The sequence below is a fragment of the Thunnus maccoyii genome, chromosome 4, assembly GCF_910596095.1.
Source record: "Thunnus maccoyii chromosome 4, fThuMac1.1, whole genome shotgun sequence".
NCBI classification, from domain to species: domain Eukaryota; kingdom Metazoa; phylum Chordata; class Actinopteri; order Scombriformes; family Scombridae; genus Thunnus; species Thunnus maccoyii.
The window spans coordinates 2,901,236-2,909,820 of NC_056536.1; positions in this window are offsets into that span (position 1 = coordinate 2,901,236).

Below are 8,585 nucleotides of genomic sequence, written 5' to 3' on the forward strand. Positions count from 1 at the left end.
CTTTACCTCACCTTCTCTACAGCTCTGAGACACTGGATCATCTCAACCAAACATACAACCAAAACATCATGCTGGCACAGACCAGATCCTGCAGCACCAGTTTAAGAGCGGAATAAACAGTGGACCATCACTGCTGGACCACATCGAGACATGTGTTCCCCCTGACAGTGCCAAGGTTTCTTCACAGTGGAGCATAAGGTATTTGGGATTTTATTTTTGAATTAAAAATGTCATTTGTGCTTTCTAATGTTTTGTTTTAATTGTGTGTTCATTCATTTATTCATTTTATATTCATTCAGCAGTTTTGATGACACTGTTGCTGCTCTTGACTTTAATGCTTAATACTTTCATACTTTAATACAGCTAGGAGTATAACATCATCATTTACATCAAGGGGAGTTTTTCCTTACCACTGTCGCCAAGTGCTTGCTCATGGGGGAATTGTTGGGTCTCTCTCTCTCTAAATTAAAGAGTATGGTCTAGACCTGCTCCATGTGAAAAGTGCCCTGTGATTACTTTTGTTGTGATTTGGCGCTATATAAATAAAATTTATTTGAAATTGAATTGAACTGAATCAATGTCATTCTTCAGGTCTTCCTCCACTTTGATCCCTCCACTTCACAGTGGAGACACTCAGGGCTGCACAGAGAGCTAAACATGTCAGGAAGCTGAACATCATGCAGCCTTCCAAAACTTCTCTGTGTGAAATGGCACTGGACAGAAAATGGTTTCCCACCCTGCAGCAGTGTTGAAGGTATTTGATTATTGTGTATAATGTAACTTTTGAATATGTTTTGTGTCATAGTCTTTAGTTTATTAACTTTCTGTTTTCTTTTGTCAGGACCATCTCCATACCCCTACCTCCACATCACCATCTGTGCATCCATTACAGTAGAGCCTAACTACTGTTGATCCTTTGGCAAGTGATCAATTGTACTACTGCAGGGAAACAAACTGCTGCAGACCAGTCATCAGTCAGTCGTCACTTTCAAACTGATAGCTCCTCCTGGCACTGGACAGAATTTTTTTGTTTTTTTCCCCTACAGTAGTGTTCAAGGTATTTGATTATCATGTATTATATAACATTTGAACATGTTTTGTTTCATGGACTTCATTTTCTTACAAGATATTTCTATTTTCTCTTGTCAGGACCAGCTCCATCTTCCTACCTCCACACCGCCATCTGATGCTATACACAGTTCAGTTCAGTAGAGACCGACTACTGTTGATCCTTTGGTAAGTGATCAGGTGTACTGCTGCAGGGACACATGCACAATGCTGCAGATCGGTCCTCACTCACTTTCTGAGTGACAATGCCTCCAACTGTGCAACATCAAGCTCCCCCCCTAAACAACAAGGTAACAAATTTATTATTTTACTTCCTTCATAAAAGATCCCTCGTCAACCATTGCATTTACAACTACAGAACACATCGACCAGATAATTGGAAGCAGCAGTTCTACAGTCACTGGAAATGTCAAAGGTCATTTCATATTTGTGTTGAAACTGTGCTCCGTTGGTTTGTGCCAACACCGGACAGATTCAACAAACAGCAACATGACAGAACACACTACTGGACAGTGGACAAAATGACTGCTTCTCTGAAAAACAATACACCAATTTAAAAGATTCTTTTTTGATTGTTGATATCTTTCCAAACACTGTATGTTTAATTTGTATTTCATAAGAATTTATTCCTTTCCTTTTCATTTACCACATGCAAGCAAACTAATTAATCCAGAGAAGAGGAGAGATTTTAGAAATATTAAGCATTAGGGTGGGGTGTCAGCTGGTAGGTAAATCATGGGTCTTTCACATTTGTGTGCTTAGTCTTGGGCTAATCCAAACCTCATGGTATACACAGCAGTCATTTATATAACTCCAGTGTTAAAATTTCAGAATGTGGAATCCAAGTTCAGAATATTCAGAGCAGTCTTCACAATGCCCACAGCACATGCCTAGGTCAAAAAGCCATGTCTAATGATTTGATTGGGAAACAAATGTTCTCATGCTAGTCTTGATGTGACTGTCAGTGCAGGGATACTGGACCTTTGAAGCCATGAACTAATGGGGGTAGCCTATTAGCCTAGGGCTAGCGATGATGAGAAATGCCTTAATGGTATGGCTGAAGAATATTGCAAACTATCAGAATTGTAATGTCTTTGTTCATCAGTGTCCCACAGAGGACACTATGTATACAAATTTTTAATGTCAATAGCTCTGTTTAGACACATTTGTCACTCTTTCTATGATAAGAATGTCTCTAGGTATCAAATACGTTAAATGGTGAATCTTGTGCAAAGTTCTTGTGCACAGTATTATTTGTGCACTGTGCCTACTATAAAACCATAAAAAACAAACAAGAGAATGGCTGAAAGAACAATGTCTAACAAGATTCCATTTACCTAACAATGCATAATTACGATGTACAGCATATAACTAGTGCTACTGGTGGTGAATTATATTGTTCAGCCCTGCCTTATACAAGTATACTGAACTATACTACTTATACAACTTATACTAAAGCACTATGGATTTTGATTCATTTTACTGCAAGCTCCGAAGTGTTTAATAAGGCAACTCATTGAGAATCAAAGTCTGTATTTTAATTTAATTATTTGTTTGTCTGTTTGTTTGTCTGTTTGTTTGTTTATTTGTTTGTTTGTTTGTTTGTTTGTTTGTTTGTTTGTTTGTTTGTTTGTTTGTTTGTTTGTTTGAGTTGAAATGGGGCCAACCCACAGGTGAGCACACCATTGTCTTCATGGGGTACATCATCACACATTCAAATCCCAGAAACCTTCCACAAATTCACTTTATAAACACTGTCTCAAAACTCACTGAGCTCTCTGAGCTTCTGTTAAGGTCTGGGGGCTTTTATTCTTAGGTTAGATTGCTTTAGCCTGGTCAGGAAATATTTAGTGGTATATTGTAAACCATTGAAATTGTAATATCTTTGTTCATTAATCTCCATCAAAGGATACAAAGTTGTACAATCTTCTAATGTCAAAAGCTCTGTTTTGACAAATTTGTCACTCTCATGGGCACTATGGATTTTGGTTTTGCAAGTACAGTTTTTATGTATTTTCTATGTTCTTTTGATAATGAAACATACTGACAATCAAAGTTTATAAGCACTATGGATTTTGCAAGTACCTATGTTAAGGATTTTCTATGTTCTTTTTATTTGTTTATTGGTTATTTCTTTTACTGCAAGCAAGTTTCTAATTTTCAGATCTATTCAATTCATTTAATTTCAGTTCAGTTCAAGTATGTTCAATCAAATTTAAATATGATTTCATTCAGTTTTATTCAGTTCAATAAATTGTTCATCCTTACTTGGACAATTGAATATGCGTAGACGCTGTCACTGTTACTGCCCTATCCTGTGTGGGGTTGCACATGCAGAACTGTGAAAGACATCTTGTGGACATTTGGGGAAAAAATAAATAAAGTCAATCTAATGTTACACCAAAGCAATGACTTGTGGTCACTTATACTGAGAACAAAAATCAAGTGAAAGATGCTGAATTCTCTGTCAGAAAAGCAATTGTTTATAAATGCATAGTGACTAAAATCGTTGATGAAATATTGCAATATTTGACACCCACAGAAATCATGAGAATATATAAATGTGAAAAACTATCCAGAGCAGTGGAACCTGAAATTGTATAACTTTTTCATAACAGACATTTCAGCTTGTCAAACACAGGAACATCGAATCATCATCACCTCTCTGTTTATCTTCATCACCTCTCTCCCCTGCCTCATCACCTGTGTCTTTATCACCTCTCTCCTTTTCTCCAATCAACTTTAAAATATTAAGCTTTTTCAACAGTTTATTACAATAGAAGTCACCAAACTTTGACAATATCACAGTTTAGCTTCCAGCTTTTTTAGCAATGCATTTCAGCTCATAGATTCCTTAGATAATTCAGATCAGCTTCCAATTCTAGCAATTCATTTCACATTTCTGCATTTGCAGTAATACTTTGCAACTCTCTAATCCTTAGCAATTCAGTTCATCTGAGTGATATTAATATAAAACATTTGTTCTTTCAGTCTTTTCAGGCAATTTATATGTCAACTTCCATCTTTGACGGTATTATGGTTTAGCTTCAAGCTTTTCTAGCAATGTATTTCAACTCTTACTTTCTTTAGATGATACAGTTCAGCTTCCAATGTTGCCAGCTTTCAGGTTTTTCAGCAGCGCAGTCCAATGCATTTCAGCTTTCAGCTTTTTTTAACAAATTTCATTCCAGCTGTCAGCATTTGCACGCAGGAAAATGCATTTTCTAGTTCTTTTTCTTCTTCTGTACACTTTCAGCTTTCAACTCCTCCATACTTTCAGCTATTTCAACCAATCAACTATCAAAATGTTCAGCTCTTTAAGGACATTTGTGCTTGTGTTCAGCTTTTTTATACCTTTTATACTTTTTAAAATATTAAGCTTTTTCCAAAAAATTTCTGCCATTGAAATGAATGGACTGAATTTTCAAATCCTCTTCAATCCACTCCACTTTGACATTCAACTACTTCCACATACTTTCAGCTAGAGACTTAATTTCAGCTTTAAACGGGTCACAAGACTTTCAGCTATTAAACTTGTATTCAGCTTTTTTATATCTTTTATGGTTTTTACACAATCACAGTTCAAGTTTTACATAATTTTCAGTCCTTCTCAGATTTTTACATTAGTGTGTATTGCACAGAATGTTCAGACTCAGAGTGCGTGATGTCACTCATGACAATTTTATCAAAAATCTTCAAAATATTATGATCTTACTTCCACAACTTACACTCTACAAGTGAAATTTGTCTCATGCAATGTCACTTCCATTAAAATAGGACTCACAGTTTTTGAATGAATCGCCCAAAAGCACCAATGAAATATTTACGCCAATGTAATCTGAGGTGTGAAAGTCGTTGTCAAAAACAGAGATGATGGTCAAATATAAATTGACACAGCTCCTTTATTTTAAATCATACAGAAACATACCTATATCAGTATCGCCACTGAAGTCTCGGGTCGCTCATGCTGAAGAAATTTTTTCAAAGTGACTTTTAGTTTTTGAGTTATAAGTAGTTGTTCGTGCCTGATTTTGGCCTAGAAACAGATTGCCTCCCTCAATTTTCAATCACTCAGAGGGGAGCACTGTCACCATAGCAACCTGTGCCTTTGCTGTGAAGCTATTTATAGACCTATTTTAAAGGCTTATTCCACCCAAATACTGCGTTCTGTCTAACTTCTTATAGGTTTAAAGGTTTATTCCACCAAACTACTGTGTTCTGTCTAACTACTTATGTTTAAAAGTTTATTTCACCCAAATACTGCATTCTAACTACTTATAGATTTAAAGGTTTATTCCACCCAAATACTGCATTCTGTCTAACTACTTACGTCTAAAGTCTTATTCCACCCAAATACTACTTTTTGTCCACCTTTTTTTGAAGTTTAAAAGTTTATTCCACCCAAATATTGTTTTTTGTCTAACTTTTTTATACTTTTAAACAATGATTCCACCTAAATATTACTTTCTGTCTAACTAATCCTAGGTTTAAAGGTTTATTTCACCTAAATACTACTTTCTGTCCAGCTTCTTATGGATTTGACACACACACACACACATGTATGTTTTTGGGTTGATTATCTCTTCGTTCTTTAAGCTACAGAAACAATTCAAATGTTAAACTTACTCTTTGAGGATATTTATGCGTCCATTCAACTTTTTTCTACCTTTCATATTATATACTGAATATATTAAGCTTTTTCAACATTTTTTTACGATACAAGGGTAAAACCTTAACAATGTTACAGTTTAGCTTCCAGCTTTTTTAGCAATGCATTTCAGCTCATAGATTCCTTAGATAATGCAGATCAGCTTCCAATTCTAACAATTCATCTCACATTTCTGCATTTGCAGTAACACTTTGCAAATCTTCTTCTTTGTTCTTTCAGTCATTCCAGGCAATTTATTCCAACTTCCATCTTTCACAGTGTTACAGTTTAGCTTCCAGCTTCTCTAGCAATGTATTTTAATTCTTACCTTCTTTATATGATACAGTTCAGCTTCCAGTGTTATGAGTTTTACATTTCAGCTCCCAGGTTTTTCAGCAGTGCAGTGTAATGCATTTGAGCTTTCAGCTTTTTTTTTTTTTTTTTAACAAAATTCATTTCAGATTTCTGCATTTTCAGCAATGCTTTGCAATTTATTTCAGCTGTCAGCATTCACACACATTTTCCACAGGAAATGCATTTCCTAGTTATTAGTGTGAATGCTGAATGCTGAAAGAAATATTACATAGCAAATAAAACGTACATAAGTAACCTATTTACAGTATAAAGCACCTCAAACTATTTAAGCTATATCCTCATACAGATGAAACTGTGCTCTCTGTGACACTCTGGATATCAGATTCCCTATAGCAGCCATTTGGGATGACAAGTGTGTGACCTGGACCAAGAGTGTTGCATGCCTGAAGTCATGGAGTCCCTGGTCCTTGGGTTCCTGTTGAGCTGTTTCCTTTGGCTGCCAAGTTTGCCTGATTGTAGCTCTCACAAGGAGGACAATTCTCCACTTCCTGGATCCCCAGTGGCTCCACCTGCCAAGTCTGCAGCATCCCCAGTGGCTCTGCCTTCCAAGTCTGCAGCATCCCCTGGACCTTCCAGACCTTCTAGACCTCCAGTCAGCCGTCTTAGCTGACACTCAGCCAGACCTCCAGTTGGCTGTCTCCACCAACCCACAGCCAGACCTCCCAGATCGTCAGTTGGCCATCCTCACTGACACCAAGTCAGATCTCCGACTGCCCGTCTTCTGTTCTGCACTCCAGCAGTCTGCCTCTCCTGCAGCCCGACCTCCAGATCAGCTCCAGAGGGGTTCCGCCTTCATCACCGGCCCCCTGCTCAATCTCCAGAGGTCCTCAGTTTTCCTTTGATCCTACCCTCAGGCTGCTCATCTGAGACTTTTTGTTGTGCCCTTGTCCAGCCCCTGGGCCGTTCGCCTGGGGCTCCTAGCTCTGCCTCTGTTCATCCCCCGGGCTGTCCACCTGAACTTTCTGACTCTGCCTCTGTCCGGCCCCCAGGCCTTCCACCTGAACTCTTTTGCTCCGCCCCTGTTCAGTCCCCAGGCCATTTGCCTGGGGCTCCTGGCTCCGCCCCTGTCCTCAGGCTGCTCACCAGAATGCCACCTCCCCGGTTCCCAGTGTCCCGGCCGCCTGCCTGTGCATCAACTTCCTGGTTCCCCTTACCCTGGCCACCTTCCTGAGCATGACCTTCTTGGTTCCCCACTCTCTGGCCGCCTGCCCAAGCACCACCTCCCTGGCTACCTGCTCTTTGTCCTGGCTGATGGACTGTCAGTTTTGGCCTCCTCCTCCCCCCTTCTTATGATGGCCAACAATCCTGTGTTCCTTGGTGACGTTTGCGGGACATCTGGAATGTTTGGACTCTGTGTTTTTGTTCTTTTGGGTTCTCTGTGTTACACTTATGTTACCTTGTCATTTGGTTGAGCTTGTTTTTGTTATTTGACTTTGGGGGACTTTCTTGCATTTTCGGTTGGGTTGTGTTCTGTGTTCTGGGATTTGGTTTTCTCTGTGTTTCCCTTGTGTGTTCTTTCACTCCTCTTGTGTTCATGTGCTCCTCCTCTCACCTGCCCTGCATTACCCTTGTTAGCCCTGCCCTGCTCCTAGGGTACATCTTAAGTCTCTTATTTTATCTCTCCTCGCTCCTCGCCTGAACTGGAAGTTTTTCCTGGTGCGCCATTTTGACAGGCATCCCAAGTCTCTTAAATTGCATCCACGCTTCCCTCACTTGCGTCTTTTCCTTGCGTCTTAGTCCCTCCCACTGTGGATGCAAGGGGAGATGCAAGGAAACCAAGCGAGAAGAGAGGAAACGAGGAAATTTGTTTTAAGAGACATGAGACGTCCTCTCCTCTGAAGCGTCATGTGAAGCGACGTCCGTTTCTGATCATGGCGACAGTCGTCAGTCGGCTTTAAGAGCTGTAGAGACTCCTGATGGAGTTTGTGTCTGCACACATGTGCAATGTGCTGACACTAATGAAGGTTCACAGTTATCACTGCTAGAGCAGCTGTTTTCTCTCTGCAGCCTGATACCTGTTTAACAAACACCTAAATAAACCTGCATTCTGCATTTATACTGTGTCCTGGTCAGACGCACAGGAACCATTTCTACTTGCAGAATGCGTTTATACTATTAATTGATTATTTGCCTCTGTATTTTTTGATAATCCTGACAGTGAATTTATTATTTAATAACCCAGAATATGATCAGGGTGTCTTCTGAACACTGGAATATATGTATTTGGCCAAATGTTTCAGGGAAAATGTTACTCATATGAAACCCGACGCTCAGGAATTTTCAGCCTTCATGAGACTGAATGGAAATGACGATGATTGACGTAAAATATAAATGTGTTTAACTGTTATCATGGATAAAATTAAAGCCAGGAAGAGTCTGTCTGTCAGTAAGGAACCGCTTAATGGAGGAAATAACAGATCATGAGAAGAAAAATCTTTCTAATAAATGAAGAAAGTTGTTTATGGTTCTTTTGTTGGTCAGACCGACAATTAAC